Source organism: Lepisosteus oculatus, chromosome 3 (genome assembly GCF_040954835.1).
Source record: "Lepisosteus oculatus isolate fLepOcu1 chromosome 3, fLepOcu1.hap2, whole genome shotgun sequence".
NCBI lineage: Eukaryota > Metazoa > Chordata > Actinopteri > Semionotiformes > Lepisosteidae > Lepisosteus > Lepisosteus oculatus.
This window is the reverse complement of record NC_090698.1, coordinates 66,508,629-66,528,659: the sequence shown is the minus strand read 5'-3', so window position 1 is coordinate 66,528,659 and position 20,031 is coordinate 66,508,629. Positions and strand designations below refer to the sequence as shown.

General features: G+C 39.1%; 1 protein-coding gene across 1 annotated transcript in view; it reads left to right on the top strand.

The window, feature by feature from the left end:
- The first annotated feature begins 917 nt into the window (after nucleotides 1–917).
- The window catches only part of atp8b1 (ATPase phospholipid transporting 8B1), a 54,239-nt gene continuing 35,125 nt past the window's right edge, over nucleotides 918–20,031 (top strand). The window contains exon 1 of the mRNA XM_069187379.1: nucleotides 918–1,208. The gene's annotated coding sequence lies outside the window, so the exon portion shown is untranslated. The remainder of the gene's footprint in view (nucleotides 1,209–20,031) is intronic.

The window sequence follows — 20,031 nt, the reverse complement described above, 5'->3', positions numbered from 1 at the left end:
CTCATTCAATGTCTAGTTGTGAGATCCTCAGGGATTAAAAAACATGCCATATACTGTAAATGCAAGGAATTGTTATTATTTTACCTTAAACATGAGAATGTATGTGTGGTTACAAAAGAGAGGAGACTAGGTGACCCATCTAACCTATTTGGTAGCTAGAAGTTAATTGAGCCAAGGAACTTGTTAAGACATTTCTTAAAAGTAACCAAGGTATATCAGCTTCAACACCATGGCTGGGTAACCTGTTCCATAACTACACAACCTTTAATTGTCTTAATTAATTGTATACAAGCTTCTCCTTCCTATACAGGGAACTCAATGTCCCAGCTCCCAAAAAAGTAACCTTTTTCAGACTGAAAGTCACCCAGAACAGCAGAATGTACATGTGACCACATAACAATTTGTAATTTAGGAAGCATATGTTGTTATACACTTACCGACAAATGCAAAATCAAACAACCTACAACTGGGAGCTCAGCAGGAGCAAGTGAATTCATGATTCTGAGGATTATCTTTGGCTATAAAGCTGCATAAAATAAAATAAAAAATGATCAATGGGGACCAATAGCAGATCATAAGGGGAAAACGCTGCGTTCTTCGGTTATGCTCCACCTGTTACTAAAACAAACGTAAAATAATCTAGCAAGTCACTAAATTAAGAGGTACAGATTCAAAAAGGAGGGACGAAATTAATACTATACGCAGTGTAAAAAAATCGAAACACTTTGCATTTTTAAAGATGACCTCTACTTGTCAAAGACATATACGAATATTATGTTTCGTATCCGTGCAAACCCTGTTTTGTTACGTCCTAATTTCACTTCATGCAAATACTGTTCCAATTTGGCTATGAATGGGATGATAGAGCCCTATCTCACCTTTACCTGCCCAGCCACGTGACCGTAACTCTTCCTTTTCTACCGGTTAGAAAGAAATGTTTGTGTTCGCCCAGGACTAAAATGTCTCAAGTCGTTTGCTCCTAATTCGAAAGGTTTACCACACAACAAAAACCCGGCCGACCCGTTTATCTAGTTTCTGAACAAGGTAGCCATTATTACGCTTGCGAAAGGGAGTGAGCCGAAACCTGCGCTTAGCTTGTGACGGGGAAACGACTTGCTCGTTAACATGGTTCAACGGGTTGAAAGGCGAAAAGAAGCGTAAAAAAAGAAGAAGAAAAGAAACAAACTACCGAAATATAAAGGAATTTGGTAAGTGTTTTTTTCAAGTCTCGTTTTAATCGCATCCCTGCGCTCATGATTGCTCTTCAGGTTGGCTCTTACCTGAGAGTTTGAGTTAAGCGTGTTTCCCTCAACGTATGTAGGCGTTTTCTATCGCATGATTTTAGAAGTTTTGAGCAGTTTTACAACTTGCGATATAACTCATAAAAAAAAACTAAAGTCTTGGGAATATATTAATATTTTGCATACAACGTCCTTACATTCCGCTTGCATGATATCTAAAGAGACTGAATTGACGTCGGAAAGTTTTAATGATTCAAAAAAAGTTTTTTGTTTTAAAAAACCCATTAGAGCTGATATTCCCACTTGTTAACGTAAACACTTAGTATTCTTTTTATTGAGAAGTAAATACGCGAGATTATGGCTTCTCACTTTGTAAGCACATCGTTTTACCTGGATGTTTGACTAAGTCAGTGATCGCTGGAAATAAGTAGAATTTAGAAATTCTTTTAGTCTGGATGTGTATATATATTAATTTATGATGTGAAAAAATGGTAGCTCTCTGTGCTGTTGGATTTCATTTGCTTCATAGCGATATTAATTAGCTCGTGCAATCCTTTTTTCATACTGTAAAGATGTTTATGATCGGTATGGTAAATGAACCCTCCCCTTTACTTGCGGAGAAATTGAAAAAATTGTATTTTTTTAGCTGATCTACTGGATGTCAGGGGCTGACTGGGGAAATATTTCACCGTTAGAACAGATGTAAGCCACTATTGTTAACAACGCGAAGGTTATTGCGGAGGAGTGGAGAACAGTTGGTAAAACCTTCTTTATTGATGGGCGTAATAACGAGCCTTCGTGGGTGATCTCTGAGATTCAGAATTCACGGTTATTTGACATCGGTTGTTTTCCAGTTTGGAGGCTGAGGAAAAGGTTTATGTCAGACTCAGTCGGGACGACACGCCTATCAAATCGTGATTGGATGAAACGCCAATCAGAATCTTGTTTTTATTAGTCCTACTACTCTAGGAGTGGAAATTTACTGCATTTGGGTGTAATATAGAGCTTTATTTAACATCACCAGTATTGGCTGTATAAATTATCTTGAATTGTTCAGCCCTTTGTATTCACTCTCCCCGCTACTTAGATGTTATAACTGATACGTCGTCGTCGTGTTATTGTAGAACGCCCCGTTCATCACAGGTGTTTAACGCAGTATTTAACGCTGTTTTCTGATGTAATTACTTGAACTTCTTAATTTGGATACCGCATTAACCCTTTTGGATCCCTTCTGTCGCTGATAAAGAGTGCTGGTTCAGGCTTGCCCTGAATCAGTGTATCTTGAAATATGACTAGTTTATTGATGATGTTGAGGTCGGTGTCATTTCTGGAGAAAAAAAGCTTGAAAATCAGAAATATCAGCATCTCAACCACTGAGCCCTGCGCTACCTCACTCCTGGCTGAAACGTCTCCTTTTATAAGTAGTTTTTTATTGATGCGAGTTGTTACTAAATATCTTCGTATTATTGTAGAAATTGTGAATCAGAAACGGCAAGACAGTAAATAAAATGCTTCAATTGTTAACATATACTGTATATATGGAATGCCGATCCATAGTAGTATTTGCCATTACTAAGAAAATAATCTGAGGTCGAGACAACACTGCGTGAGGACCTGTAATTCTGCTTTTTTGTTTGTAAGGCAGTTTCTCGTTAGTAAATCCTTTATTGACTGTTTTCTATAATACTGTTCCCAAGTAGGAAACCCTCCATCTCGGCTCTGAACATTCAGTTTAATTGTACAGATAAATAGAAGCCTACAGGGTTTGTAATTAACTCCAGACGTTTTACTCTCTAGTCCTGTAAATGCTAGTTTCTTTACTGGACATTTCCCATAACGATGCTATGGGACGGTCTGTGATCCAATATAGGATGTCATCAAAGACATTTTCGTATTTATTTGATGAATTTCACTTTTTCCTTCAGTATTCTATGTGGTGAATTAAAAAAAAAACATCTGGAAGTATTTTTACCCTTAATGGTAGTGTTTTGAATGTTCATTTGTTGAGGGAAGCGGGTGTAATTCTGCGATTCTGCTTTTTACTGATCTGATGTTTTCAATAGTTAAGTAGGCGTTTCTTATGTAAGTTAAATACTTAAGTAAAGTATAGATACTAAGATTATTCTGATGCTACTCACGTTTTGAGAATAACATGTTGATAAGATCATCATTGCAAAATAGTTTGCCATGTGTTGTAAAAAGAACAATACTTTCTATGATTAGGCTGTAGTGTAAGAGTGTTCAAGTTTTTTTTACCTATATTTAAGGATCACCTTTCTTTAAAAACAACTTGAAGAACACATCGTCTACTTCTTCGTGTTGGAATCCAAAAAACGAATGATCTCAAACAAATGTTACTGGAGCTGTTCAGGAATGCTTTAGGTATTGCACTTGTCTGTGTCTTCAGCTCTATTTAAGTGGATGTCTTGTTCATGTTACTGACAGAAAGTAGGATATGGTGACGAACTTTCAAGAGACCAGCACTGTTTTATCGATTCTTAATCAATGTCCTTCGAGAAATGTATCAAATTATTTACTGTTACTATGGCAGCTAACCTATGAGTCTCATATTCTAGTTGATAACATTTTTTTTCCCATTGTGTCCTACAGTAAAAAAAAAATACCTTGGTAAAAAAGAATGTCGTTTTTATCTAAATCTTGTATTTTTAACAGACTACAGAGCCCCAATTTGGTTAGTGGGGCATTCAATACTAGAAAATACATATATTCTAGTTTTAGCATTTAAAGTGCTAAAAATCCAATTAGTAAGAAATGCCTTTGGTACATCCAAGTATTTTCTCTTCAGATCATGTTAACGAGTGCTTGAATGTGAGGATGTAATGAACTGACGCATTATTAACAATTATCATGCTTTGTCTTCAGATGAGTAATTGAGCAGACAATTTAACAATAGGCTGGATGGGGTGACTTCTAAACCTGCAACTGCGGTTCCTTTGAATCTGAAGAGTATCAAAATGATCCTTCCAATAAAATGTTGGTCCAATGCAATTTGCTCCAGATTTTCTGAGAAAGAAAAAAGATAAAGTTTCGGCCGTGGAGCCTTCTTCAGGTGACACGGCCGAAACATTGTGTTTTTTCTCTCTTCTTTTTTTCAGCATGGAATAACCATTTAGAAGAATTATCCGGTTGGCCTGTTGGGTAGTTTAGAGGTTAAATAATTAGGTTTAAGAATCTTTTTCAGACAAGGTATAGGCTTCAGCCAAGTGGCTGGGTAGCTTGTTCCATACAGCCACCACCCTGCTTTGCATTCAAGAGCATAGGAGCAGACTGGAAAAATGAAAATGAAAATGTACTGAGATACACTGATAACACTTCACCGGTTTCAGTTCACATTGGTTATATTTTTATAATTCTGTGTAGTTATGAACAGAGGCAAAGGTGGTGCACATTCTGCAAGGAAATCTCCCTGTATATGCTACCTTCACTTTTGTTGTATAGTATCCTTTATAGAAGGTGTTAAGTATAGATGTCTGACCTTAGTTCTGATCATCTCATAGTGCTATGAAGGTAGATTTCAATGACGGTGGTGTTAAGTTAAGACCAATATAAAGTTAAAAGCATTCCAGTAAAACTCAGTTGCTCACTGTCCAGTGATCTTAAGACTGAATACCATGCTAACAAAGTTCATGACAGTTTCAGAAGTGCTAGAAATGGCAGTCATGTCACAAATACAGAGTATCCAGTTACATCTTTGTGCTGTCATCCATCCATTTTCTAACCACTTCTTCCAATTCATGGTCATGGGGCTTATCCTGACCAGCAATGGGCACAAGGTTGGGTACACCCTGGACTGTACGCTAGTCCATTGCAGAGCACACACGGACAAAAAAACTAGGGCCGATTTTCCCAGAAGGCAATTAAACTACCAGCATGTTTTTGGACTGTGGGAGGAAACCTACATGAACACGGGGAGAACATACTAACTCCACGCAGGAACTGAACGCAGGGAACACCCCAGGAACTGAACTCGGGGCCACAGCCCTGTGAGGCAGAAGTGCTGCCCACTGCACCACCATGCCAACCTCCTTCATAACACCATATTACAAAGTCACTGTGTCTCATGTCGGGTTACCTGCAGGGACACGTTTTTACAAAGGTTGCTGATACAGAAAGATTGCTCATTGTTTAACATTTGGAACGAAAGTGTAATATATGCTCTTAAAATGTTTACAACTTCCCTTACATTGGAAATAACGCATAAGAACTTTTAAATAGAACAGAAATCAGCCTGTTTTAGCACTGAGAGGGGTGGGTAGATGAATTGGTTTTAAAAAGAATTCATTGTGTATTGCAGTACAACCCAGAAGCAGTTTTTATAATTATCTGGTGGTGCATCACATATAGCTGAGTGTAAAGCTGAATTTGCATTAAAATTAATATCATAAAATGTACTAATAAGCCGGCCAATTCATTTAGCTTTTAATAGCTGATAGATCCATGGATCTCGTCCACTTTTATATACAGTGTAGGGTGCTGATAATTAGTCTCTGTACTACTGAAGGGCCACTGTGTGGGTCCATCTCTTCATCTCATTTTAACTGTTAGATTTGCTTGTGGAAAACCTACCCAGAAAAACAGACTGAAGATGAAGGGATGGATCAATCTTGCAAAAAATACACTTTCATTTTCGTCTGCAAGCAGTGATGGAAATGGTAGATAGCAGTTTGCTGTTATAGGTCATCTTGCTCTGCCAATAAGTTATACATCCAGAAAGCAATACATGGATCTTTCTAAGAAATGTCATATTAAAAAGTAATTAACAAATCATTCTTAGAATAATACAATTTCTAATTATTAATCAATAGTTTAAAAGACTATTTTATCTCAGTGTTTTTCCAGTTTGCTTGTTTTGTTTGGGGATTTTTTTTATTTCTAATTTTCCAGTTTATCCATTCACTCTTCTTAAGCAGATGTGTTTTTAGCAAATGGTGGACAGGTGGCTGCTTGCCCTGCTGGGACATAAGAGTTGCCAGTTTTAATATGCATGGTCTGGACTCCAGCCAATGACTTGAAGACTGTGAGTTTCCCCCGGTGATCTTTAAACCATTACCTGGTACAAATCAAAATATAGTCATTTTGCTTCAGAAGCAGTATTCTGGGAGGTAGCATTAACAACAATGTAAAAATGAATGGCCTGAAACAGACATTTTGATCTTCAGAGTGGTGACATTTGAAAATTTTTTCTGCTCTGAAACAGACCACTTCAGGACTCTGTAGGAATGGGTATGACTCTTTTGTGTGTATTGAGAGGGTGGATACAATCTTATAGTGGATCCATTCAGACAGAATCATAGAACTGCAGTCAATATTTTTCACAAAAATATACATTGAAGTAAAAAACAATACCCCACGTGTGTATAAACCTCCAGCCTGCGTGAGAACTGATTTGTTCTTTTTATTCCTCTCCAGATGGAAACAAAACATCTGACGTTCAGTTGCTGTAGTGAATTTATATGCACAGTTGTGAATGTGTCAAATCAAAAGTTCAGGTGAACCAGCCTGAATATTTTATTAAGTCTGCCATTATTTAAAAGCCAGCTGGATGATGCATGAATACAGAATGAAACCAATAACCGTTTCACTTATACTTGAGTAAACAGGGATATGAAGGCGGTGGTGCTTGGTGGTTGTCCTAGGGGGCTAGTGTGTGTCTGCAGGTTTTAATTCTAACAAGTTCAGCTCTTAACAAAGTGAACTAGCTGGAACCCGACTGATTTAAGAGTTTCTCCCAGCTCTTCTTTTAAAAATATCTTGAAAACCAGCAGACACGCTGACCCTCCAGGACCAGAACTGGACACCTCTGGACTAAGGGAAGGAGATGCAATTGGCATTGTGATGTGCATCCGTCACTTATTTCCAGTTTTCTTGATCATCTGTCTTCATCGCCTGGTGACTGGGAGTATCCAGTTTCCTAGGTTAGTGTTGATTCTACAGACAAAAAGCATCTGTCCATGGAATTTCACCTGCTGCGGGCCTAGCCTGGCTGTTTTGCCCTGAGGCGTCTGCGGAGCACAACTACACCGTTAGATTGAGGTTTTCCATAGAGCTTCTGATCACAGAGCCAGTGTTCCAGAGACATGCACACCGCTAGGCAACTGGAGTATAGAATGATATGTATTGTCTTGAAACGAAGTGCTTTGTAACTCCTAGACTGGAGTGTTTTTCTTAGATTTCAAAGGCCCACATTTAAAAGAAATGTCAACAAAAGTTTTGATGTTAGTACTTTTGTGCAAGAAGTGTTTTATTTCCAAGCCATGAAAGGGTACAGTGCTCGAAATTGTCATAGGAATGGAAAAACGGAGGTTTAAACACGTACGTATAACATACACAAATGTGCGTTATTCTAGTGTGTCAGTATTCACAACATTTTTAAGGAAATATTAAGACTTTTCAGCTTCTGCATGTAAGTAGTGCGATATTTCTGCACACAACTGTTGCAAACAAGTCATGACCTGGTCTCCTCTCTTTCTTCTTGATGGATGTGCCACATCAGTACTGTTGGAGTTGTGCAATTTAAACAGTTTGTTTCAGCCTCTCCCAGTTGTGTAATTAATTTTACAAGCAACATAAATTAGAATATTGTCAGTATTTTGTGGTTCGGCTTATTTTCAGTTCTAATACTGATTAGTGAATACTGAATATTAATTTACTTGTGCTTTTTTACTGTTTGTGTACTTGTGAATGTAATCCCCTAGGGCTAGTACTTATTGCAGACCAGCTCAGCGCTTGGTGCACTATGCAAAAAGGGTTAAGGTTGGTGAACAAATGATCACAGTTAATGAAAACAATTCCTGTTACATAATATTGAGTTAGTGTTTCTTGTACTCAGAAGGTATGTTGGTATGTTTAGGAAAAAAATATGCAGAGTACTGTATTAAGAGAAGGAATTTAGAATTGAATATACATTTTAATATTATAAGGGGTGAACTATTTAGTCCCTTGTCTTAAAAGATATATATCTCTTTTTGGTTTTAATTTCCATCCACTATTGTAAGTACATCTTTGTGCAGAATTGACTTTACTGTTTAATCATTCAAAATTCTTTCTAAACTTTTCCTTTAAAATGCATTACAATGTTTGAGCTCTGAGTCTGTTAGAACAATCTCTGTGTGTGGCTTTGCAGAACAAACAGTATCCTATGTGCGACCAGCAAAGACCGATCAAGTACAGGACCAGCTTTATATACTCGGTAAGGTCTTTTGTTCACAGGAGGGAAAGGGAAAGCTACTGAAGGTACAGCTGACAATCTGCTAAACTGGTAACATCAGGATGCATAATCAGTGGCCTAATTCTACTTTAATGTCTTCAGAACATGATAAACATTCATTTATTGACATAGTTTTAAAGTCAAATATTAGTCTGCAAATAGCTGAGATGCTTTTAATCATCCCTGTGTCAAGCAGGTGTAAGCATGTGACAGGTGACTGCTTTGAAGCGGTGTTTCATGAATTTCTGTCTCTTCGAGTTGCTCTTGATGTACTGTAGTTTTACTCAGCCAGAGTGAGCAAGAAATGTGAAGTATGTGCTTCAAGCCACTGCTTGGTAAGGTCTGGAGAGAAGATTTATAGAATGCATTATAGCTAGGACTAGATAGATTTCAATCTTTGCAGCTCTGGGAGACTTTAGTTCCTGTAAACATGAAATTAATTATAAAGCCCTGCAGCTCCTCTGAAGCCAATTCTAATGGCCTGCAATACGGTCCTCCTCAATTCCATCAACTCCCATTGCGCACTCTCTTCAGTTTTACACGGGGCTGAAACCTTGGCCTGGATTCAAATGAATATCAGCTGGATGTCTGAAATCAGCTTTCTGTGCTATAAATTGTGCAATTGAATTTCTGCACAGAATGGGACGATGGCGTTATAACATTCCCCATGAGGGGTGTTCCACCTTCGGTTGTCGAAAGCACAATGCAGAAGGTGTTTCTGACCAAGGTGCGATATCACCATTTGCTGGACCTAAAGCAAGATTAGCTGTGAGGCTACTGAAAACTCCTTTTGTAATCTGAGTTTAGTTTTAGTTTGCATTATACTCCATGATTACTGTTGGCCTTTTTATGGTCTTTATTCATTACAGTATGTGGCCTTGTGTCCTGCTCCTGGGGTAAAAAGCAGAGTTGAAATACAGTTTGCTTGATGCTCGGTTACAATCTTTAGGGTATTATTGTCCTTAGAACTAACTGGAGACACCAGTTTAAGTGAAGGACAGAACATCGGCAAGATCCCCTCAAAGACATGTCTGCAACTGGCCCAGGTGCGAGTGCGTGTGTCTGTGTGTCTAACCTGTAATGGAAAGGCGTCGTGTGCAAGGCGTATCCCGTATCCCGAATCCTGCTGCGCGTCTGTTGTTTGCCGAGATAGGCTTCAGCTCAGCCGTGACCATGAGATGGATGAAGCAGCTAGGAAATGAATAGGTGGATAGTGATTGTTGAAACGGTCTTCTTTGCTAAGCAGACGATCCATTTTCTTTAGACAATCTTCACAGATTTTAGAGGGAGAGCGTGTCACTGCGTGTGCAGTACCATACCACGTATGCCTGGAGCAAGCAGTGTTGTTGTTTGTTAAAGAGGCAGCTGTGTAAGTGAAGAAATATGGGAACTGTAAGGAGAGGATGGAGAGAGGAAGTTGCAATTCGCTATCCAACATTAACTGGCAATTAGAGATCGTTGCGCACTGGGAAAACCGACATGATTCAGGGAATCAAACCTGTTTCTTTGCACCTGCTTTCTTTTGTTACATTCCTTGCAGATATCTCTGCAACTTTAATGAGGGATAATATTCCATTAGGCTGCTTGGCCGGGATCACTGACAACTCAAGGTGTGTCGGAGGAGAAACTCTATCCACATCACTGGAAACCCTTAACTCGGATGGCTTGGATGTAAGTTTTAAATGGCTTACAACAACCAAAGACACCTGATTTAAACCCCCGTCACCTACCTGATAAGCATCTCATAGCAAGGTGTCATGAACAGTGGTGTTGGTCAGATGGGGGAATGGCTTGATTTTTCTGTTTGCAATCTTTGATTAAAAAAACTTCTTTGATTAAAAAACAAGAGGTAGAAACCTAACTCGTCTTTAAGATGTTTTTAAAAGATTATAAAATATGGTTTCACAACTGCCAAATGGAAGTATAAAACTAGCTGAAGGATGACTACTAATGTCCCGTGCACATTTCCAAGCCAGAGCCTTAGTTTTTATTCTTTTCTTTCTTTTTCAGAATTTAGTTTTTTTTTCTTTTATTTGTTGCTTTTGTAACTCCCCTCTTAATCCAGTACAGACAACAGAATCACATAATATACTGTATTGTAGACAGAGAGTGCCAGGAGGAGTACCGTTTCGCTTTAAAGTTTAATCAAATTTCTGCCTGTGTCTTTCATCTCTTAGACTTGTATCGCATTTGTTAACAAGTTATTTTTTATGACAGGTGGGTAGCTGCGTCAGCATGCGTAGGCTGCAAAGGAACAAGTAATAGGTTTATTCCATGCTGAAAAAAAGAAGAAAGAGAACACAACGTTTCGGCCGTGGAGCCTTCTTCAGGTGTGAGAGAGACAGGGCAGTAGGCAAAGGTAAAGTAGCTGGAGAACAAAGGTTGGGAGGGAGGAGGAGTGAGAGGCGGGAGCAGGGGACAGAAAGAGAGGCCAATCAAGAGGTGTGAAGTCAGAATGGGTGCAGAGAGGTGTGAAATGAAACTTCCAATGAATGGAGAAAATTTAAAAGAACAGTAATCTGTCGTTAAGGGAAGGGAGAATGTGTGATCCTAACTGCAGAATAATTTTAGTTTCGGTGGTCTTTCTGATGTATGAGTTCGGAAAACCGTCTTTGAGAACGCAGACGGAGAGATTAGTGTGGTCGTGGCCGTCAGAGGTGAAATGAGAAACAATGGGCTTGGAGAGATCTTTAATCTTCACAGCCCTGACGTGTTCTCTGAAGCGGTCTCCGAGTCTCCTTCCTGTTTCACCAATGTAGATGGCTGGGCATTTACTGCAAGAGATACAGTAAATAAGGTTGCTGGAGGTACAAGATGCTGTCTGGGTGATCCGGAATTGTCCTGAGGGGCCTTGAATGAGTGTGGTGGTGGCTGTGTACTTGCAGGTGATACAGCGAGCTGTATTATGAAATAACCAATACATTATTCCTAGATAGCTAGGTGTGAAGGATTTTAGGTAGACCAGATTATAACCAACTTTCAGATCTGGCTGTGGGAGTTGCTTCCTGCAAAAACATGTTAGGCAACCCTAATCTCTGTATGTAGGAAACACAACATCTGAGTCAGGAATTTCCGACAGCTTTGAGTTCATTGCCACTATACTGGAGCACCCATTTGGTTTGAAATTCCTGGATTAGAGCAGTGGTTCCAATCCCTGGTCTTGAGGAGTCACTATCTCTTTAGGTCTTAAGGTAAAGTCTTAAGCTAATCACTTTCAGGCAATTGCTAGGTCCTGTTTGGAACTACCTCTTAAAGTTGTTCCCACACAAAGCAGGGGAATGTTGATTCTTAACCTCCCTGCTCAAAATACCATGGATTTACCTTAAAGCTTGGAAGGGGGTTTGGGAATGAATTGACAGGAGTCACCTAAGTGTGCCATGTCCTTGCCCAGAAGTGTGCAGGTAATTTTATGTTGCTATCTGTGCTGCACAATTTCTCACATTGGTATTTTGTAGGTACTATTTAAACAGCAACATCAAAAAAACCTTTTTATTCCTTTCTATTGACTTCAATACTTTCCATGAAAATCAAAAGTCAAAAGTCCACACAAGCTTTTATTTCTAAAACACTGCCGACGAAGAACAGTATCATGTCCGTGCACACAGGTCTGGAACAGAAACAAACTGAAGTTTAATTTACCCCTCTCAGTTGATTGTCAATAAAGGTCTGATTTAACTGACGAGTTAAGCAGTTGCTTTCTTGGAGGAAATATATATATATACAGTATCTGAAGTATGAAGGAGGAAGAAAATGTGTGAAAAGAAAGGTCTTCATACTCTTTCCTGCCAGAGAAAAGGGTGTTTGCATGCAACATTAATTTGGAGAATGTAAGCAAACCAGCCTGTCTATGTGGGAGGCTAAGAGGCAGTGCACATTCACTACTGCATATTTTGGATATTATAACTTTGTCTGTCAAACTCATAATTTAAGCAGTGCATAAAGTCGATTTTGTCAGGAAACAGGCATTTTTCAAAATCTGGGAAAACCTCTGCTTTGTCCATTTGAACATTTTCCTGTGCATGGTGGGGCCCTGGTTAGCATTGCTGCTTCACAACGCTGGGGCCCTGAGTTTCCTCCTGGCCATAGGTAGGTTATTTGGCTTCTCTGGAAAAATTGGCCCTGGGGTGAATGTGCTTGAGTCAGTGTGTGTCCTGTGAGGGACTGGCATCCGGTCCAGGGTCTATCCCTGCTTGCTGGAATAGGCTCTGGCTCTCCTGCAACCCTGTATTGAATGAAGCAGTTAGAAAACGGATGGATCTTTGGCCTGTGGCATCATTCATCACATTTCATCGTTCTCATTGTCAGAACGAAAGCAGCTCTTGTTAGATATGAAGTATGCTGCGAACATGGTTCCAGTAAAACTTTTAGCAGGAAGAAAGATCTTCACACATACCATCTGTGCCCACTTAAACTGACAACTTCGGTGCCACCTGTTAAAGTTTGTGCATTTTAATTCATTTATGGGCTTAGTTCTAAAAGGCGTATGGGATGTTGTCTTTTTATTGTTTACAGTAAGTGTTTTTGATAGCTGGAGAGCAATTTGTTTTGTGTTGAATTACCTTACAAGATCCTAAAAAACTGTTAACAAAAACGGAAAGGTTTTTCTGAAAGACCTAGTAGATAGACAAGAAGGTTGTCAGAAGACCTGTAAGTTTTTGCATGCAGGAAAATTAGTGCTTGAAATTTTTAAATTACGTACTTTTATAATCATGGCTGAAAATGCATGTCAGGGGTATTAAATCTTTATCTGTAACTTTATTTGTGGATCGGGGTCTCAGAACGTATTTGTCACTTAAAGCTGTTGTCAGTTAAAGCTGCTTTCGAAGAAACGTTCTACTGTGGTGTGCTTGCGAGATGGCCTTCCTGACTGTACAACGTGTTGGAATTCCCTGGCTGGCTTGCCAGTAAGTGAGGTAATTAGGTCTCCATGAAAAATTAAAGCTTCTCATGTGGGTTGTTCTCATGTGGGTTAGATTTTCTGCTATCTCTTTCCCTCCCTTCCTCTTTGGCAGGTTTTCATTTTTATGAAGATCCTTTGGAAAGAAAATGCTGTTTGCATCCTTCCATGGCTGCTTCAGGAAGTCCTGAATTTCACAAATGAAATATTTGTATTTAAGCAGCTAGACTAGACTCTAGTCCCATTAAAGTATCAACACTTTAAGGCTGAGGAGAAATGATGTATGTGTTCAGGTAATTAATTTCACAGATAGGGATTTGTAGAATTTGAGGACACATAGAACACGTAATGGATTATGGATCCTGAAGACCAGATTTAGGAAAACAGCAGGGTGAGGCAACAATTTCATATTCTGTGGAAGTCTGATGTACAACAAGTTTGAGATATCTCTTCATAATGCTAACCAGGCCCAATATAGGCAACCATCTTACATCTGATCAGGATTGATGGTAAAAGTCAGGACAAGGGTCTGTGACATACGTGTAGTACAAAGCCACCATTATTGCTGATATACAGTAGCAGCCAGGGGTTTTAGAATTCTTTGCCTTTTAAGTCTTGACTTTAAAAACAAAACCTGCCTATTAAGCCAGGCTGTGCCTGAGTAGTCTTGTTGCTAGCCTTGGATTTATTCAATAATGGGTCAGATTTGTTGATGTCACTTTGTATCCTGTGGTAGCGCAGATAAAATTGTAAATTCTGCGATGAAAATTCTCTTCTGAGGGAGTGCGTCTATGTGGTCCTTTTTACTTGCTTCTGAGTTGAGTGGTATCCCATCCATTGTGAAGGTATTCCCATGACCCTTGTCATGAATAAGCAACTGTCGGACTTGCTGACCAGGTTACCCACTGCTAGAAAAACCCTCTCTCGGGGAGAGTTGCATGCCTGAATTCAGTTGTTTCAGTAGGTTCAAGGACATCCTTATTTTTGACATGGAATAATTTGGGTATGAAGCACAGCTTGTTGCTCAGGTTTTGCTAACACACAGCCCTGTCTCGTCCTTTATGGAAAGGCTAACCAAATACTTTCAGAGTGCCACCGAGGAGAATTTGTCAGAGATTCAGACTCTTTTGACTCGACATTTTAAAAATGTATTCTTTGATTGCATATGCCAAGAATATTTAACATATATTAAGGAATTATTTTAAAATAAAATACAGCACATTTTTAAAACTGATGTAACCTGGCACCACATTCTAACACCCCCTTCACAATGTTTTGTTTTTTGTACTGTATAAAAAAACACTTCCATAATTTTTAAACAACACAGTGCTTATCTGACCTAAACCAGGCTAATAATCTAACTCTCCATAGACTTTGTTTGTTCATGTTGTCAATTTTTATTACAGACAGAAAATTATCACTGATAAAGAGGGTGTTGATTCTTATTGTAACTAGTTATTAATAGGGGCCTCATTTTCTGATTTTGTATTGCTGTCTCTGCAATGCAAACCACTGTGCCTCCATGTACATCATATACAGTATACCATGTAAAACACAATGATGAGGATTGTGGTGACTGAGAGGAAAGGATTCATAAGAAGGGTCTCCAAGATCCCCACAGTCCTGCAATGCATAAAGTCTTATGTACAAAAGTACAGATTTCTGTTGCAATTTAAGATTTACCTTTTAACTTTGGACTTTTAACCTCATTTAGAGGTGCTGTTTAATACTGTATGTTACAATATCTGATCCCCAAAGAACCTGTGAATGTGAAATGCCTTCTGAGCAAAGCTTGAGGTAACTTACACACCCGAAGAAGGCTCCACAGCTGAAATGTTTATTTTCTTCTTTTTTCAGCATTGATTAAACCTTTACTTGTTCTTTGGCAGCCTACGCACGCTGACACAGCTCCTTGAACTATTTGAGAAAACTTAGGTTAGAGCTGCAGGTTAGCAGCAGTTGTCAGCTGAGGTATTTTTAGTGGATTTGGGCTAAAATAAAACATTTGTTTTTTTTAGAAAAAAAAAACTTTGTGCTTTCATCAGTGGGTGCCAGTGGGTGAGACCCTAACTGTTGGACACTCCCTGGTGCAGAATGACAATAGCAGATTGTAGTGATAACGGGGAGATCCAGTACTGCCTGGTCGTTCTCCCTGCTCTCCTTACAGGACAGAGTAACTGTTTTGAGCATTGTGTTAGAGGCGGGCGGTTTACCTTTTGTGAATCCTTGTGCTCTGGTTTCAAAGCAGGCAGTTATCCGAGTCGTCTTCCTTTGAGATTTCTTGCTTTGACTCCCTCTTCTTCTTCAGTTCATGTAGGCGGGGTCCTCAGCCACAAAAACAACTTGTTTTCCCGGTTCAGTCCGATTTTTTTTGTTTTCGATGATTGCGCCTGGATCCGTAAGGGTGTGAAATCAAGTATGTATTTGTACACTGGATTTACACCTGATTTTAGAGCTCCTGTGTACGAGTTTATCTTCCAGTTCAACATGTACAGTGAAGAAAAAAATCTTTGTATGAAAATGAATTTTAAAGGAAAGTTTCTACACTCCTGTGTACAATCTGTACAAGAGTGAGCACATTCAAAGGTAATGAAATACTGAATGTAAATGAAAACTCATGAATGTTCTAGAATTTTGGATTAACAAGACTTTTCATTAAATGAACGTCACTTTGTAGCAAATTGGGAAAACTGTGATGAACCTCAGTTTTTAAGCTGATCCATAAAAGCTTTTTATGATATACTGATGATTGTTGTCAAAAAATACTTACAGCTTCCTTAAATGTTTTTCTATAGCATTTAGAATGCATTTATCACCTCTTTAGTAACTGTTAGTGACTTACAGAGGAATTATGGAAATATGCTTTGGCAAATTAATGTGAAATCCTAGGAAATTAGCAGTAGATCATTCAGAGGTGTTTCTCTGCACTGTTAAAATTAGATTCTGCTGAGAAAAGTTACACATTAACAGCATTTTGTTTCTTCTGTACAAGGAATGTGAGATGGGATAAAACATCGCAAGGTGTTTTTACTGGAGGAGAGGGAATTCATAAATGAAGGGAATTTCGAAGAACCACTACTAGCTGAAGTAAATTTTGGTCCAGCTGTTTAAGTCACCTCGACACGATTCAAATTTTTGTAGAATGTCCTACACAGGTGCATTAAAGAAGCTGCTGTCCTGCACTCTTCGGTGTGTTAGAGGCAGCATCAGGTTTGTTAAGGAGTCACATTACTAGTTGGCCTTTAAAATGTATTCTTGTGTACTAACACTTCTCTTGCACTTCACCTCTGGTGGCATTTTGTTTTTTTACCTTGATCATGATGGGGGTGAAATTGTCATTTTGCCAAGAGCAGCAATAGGCAGCAGGTGTTTGGTATTTCCCCATCACTATACTGGGGCATTAGGAACCACACAGACTGTAGGGTGAGTGCCCCCTACTGGCCCCACTAACACCTGTTCCAGCAGGAACCTTGTTCTGGTTCACTTGAGACCATTAAGTCCATTCTTTTTTATTAAAACAAAGCATTTATTTTTAACCTTTAATTGCATATTTCACGGGGCTTTATCAATCTTTAATTTGTTAGATTTATCAGGCAAAGTCTGGGTACTTTTTACGTTATTCACTTTATAGTCAAATGCAGAGGAACAGTTGAAGGTTCATTCCATCTGACACCTGACAAAGGCTCCACGGCTGAAACATTGTGTCTCTTTGCTTTTCCTCTCACCATGGAATAAACCTTTACCCACTCTTCTGCAGCTCCCTACTCGAATCTCTGATAATAAAATATACAATTGAAAAAGAATGTTATTTTTGTGCAAAGTGAATTTATGTTTTGCAAAGTGCTTTGAGACGATTGCCGTTAAAGGCAAACTACATAAAGCTAAGTTAATTATAAACCCATATCACTATTAACATCTTATGCAATTACTAGACAATTTCAATAGACACGAAAGGGCTGAAAGGTTTATAATCATATGGGTATGATTGTGCTTTGCCTTGGTTTATTCACTTCCTTCTGAGTGAGGTTAGCAGGGTATGGAGGTGATTTATGTCTGCCTGCTCATACTTTATCTGCAGTGCTGATTGATTTGGAATATTTGGACTGGAAGATATGTACAGTAAGTGATTTTGAAATATGTGTACACATGTCTTAAGTTCTTACTTTCACGTCGGTTTTTACAGTTAAAAGTCACTCTGCTTGAGGTTGTTAAAGTAGTCTGGCATCTTTACGCCTTCCAAAGTAAAGCTGTCTATATTAATAAGTGTCTCTTAATTGACTGTGCGTGCTTCTGAGCCGTGAGCTGGTGTCCTGTCAGTGGTTTAGTACTGCTGTGCACTCTGTGGTTCCGGGATAGGCTCCTAACCCTTGATATGGATTAGTATGAAGTTATGGTGATACACAAGTTGAATTTTGTGCAGTCCTGTACTGCTGTTTCTCTGGCCACTGTTTATCAGAGAGTATTGGGAGATCTTTACCAGGTTAAAGAGCAGCTTGATGTGCAAGTGGCTTATCTGCATGCATTCTTAGACTGTAAATCCCTAATTTGAAAATTAAAGCATATATTTGATTAGACTAAATGTGAAACACATCCCTGTTTCTGACTGGTATTCGCTGACAGTTTGATAGTTGAGAGGAATGTGGACTCACGTTCTTTTATTTTGAAGCACACTGATAAAAGGTGCTTGGAAATGGTATGTAACTGACAGAATGTTCATGATGTTGTTTGTATTAAATACAGGTGGGAGTATCTACAGTATGGGTGATATACATCTGTCTGTAGATGCATTTAGTGACCTCTTTCACACAGATGCTTGATGACTTTATGACATAAATGAAACGAGCACCAAGCTGTGGTGTTATTTGTTCACTCAGTCTTCATATGTCACTTGAACCCACATGAAGCTCTGATGACATTCAGTGGCGAAAGTACACTAGACGTCAGAAAATCTGGAAAGGGGCAGATGCTTTTTCACAGAACTGAACACCTGGGATTTGGTAGCTGACTGTAAGAACTGACTGAGATGGCAACATGCTGCTCTAGAGCACATTTCAAGTGGCAGTCAAACTGTATGTGAGACAGGTCAGAATAACTGTGTAATAATTCTCCTTTTATCTTCACCCACCACTTTCCATGTGTTGCAAAAGTAAAAATGTGCTGAGAAGTTTTTTTTTAATAAACATGGTGAGGTACTGTATATACAGCATGCTCTCATATTTGCTGTGCTTTACCTAAAAACTAAAATAAACAAAGCTTCGTTTCCAGTGACAATCTCTTCTGACGTTAGCGCTCACCTCAGCGGTGACCTTTCCACCCGAACGCTTGAACCTTTCCTGGTTCCAGTACAATGAGTGTTGGAATTAGCTGAACAATAGCAAACTTTTTTAATAGAAGTGAGACCTCATGAATTAATCAGCCTGTCTGCCTGCCAGAAGGAACTGAAACCTGAAACACTTATCTTTTGGAAAAAATCTGATATCCCTTGCATATCAAAAAGACATTGCCTAAAGGATAATTATCAATTAGGTGATGCTCATGCCATTGAATTCAGAATTAAAAAAATATATTTGTCAGTAATCAGCATTGTGTGACGATAAGCTATTAATTGACATGAGCAATCAGAATGAATCCAGAATTCATAATTACTGAAATGGTATAAGACTTTAGCTGTAACACATGACGCGATGTCTGTGTTTCACTTTTTGTATGCATTTGAAAGACAATTTTCAGAATATTCAGGCTCCGACAGTACGATGCACAAGGCATTTCAAAACTTATCTTAAAGCTCCAAGTTACGAATCTTTCAGCTGGTATGGGGAAAAAGGTAAGTTTTACCCTGTTAAGTGCTGTTAAAATCAACCCTTCCTCTCTGATGGGGTCTGATGTAGTGCTGAATAATGATGAATTCAAATTACTTGGAACCAGCAGCCTCTTTTAGAATGTCATGCATATCAGACATGAGGTGAGGAAGGGTGGTGTCTGCATTCTTCAAGTCTCTCCTGTTGCTTTAGGCAGAAATGGAAAGAATTTTCAGTATGTAAAAAAAACATCACAATGGAGTAGCCAAGGCAAGAGATTAAAGATGCACTTCGTTGTGATATTTCTTCTACTTTCGTTTCATTATTTTGGGTTGGCTTCTTTCCTGCTTCTCCAACGTGTAGCATGTCTGTGGTGCTGGAGCGAGAGCATTGTACTTGCCGATTGCTCAGGTCGTGACGAGGTTAAGCCCAGGCACCGATACAAAAACAGCGACATGGCGAAACATCGCACGTTGAAGAAGTAACGAATATAGCTTCATTGCCTCTCAACCAAACATCCTGCCTCTTGGTTTTTTTTTCCTTAACAAAGGAACAGAGAACTTCCTGTGTCTCTAGGACCTCCATTGCGACAGCACCTGAAAATGTCATTTTATCCCCTCCATTTGCGTTGTGCATTTGAGTAAGTTTTGTTTTTTAAGTTTTCACTTCATCTCTCTGTCCCTCCTCGTTTGACTTTGTTTGTATGCTTCACAAGCAGAAGAAGGTTAAACCGGTTTGACTGGAATGTGACCATGTGGCAAAGTGGAGCAGTCGGGGAGATTCTCTGCCTTTACCCCTTTCCCAGTCCTGCTTCCCCTACAGCAGTGGTTCCCAGTCCCAGTCCTGCTGATCCCCCACACACACACC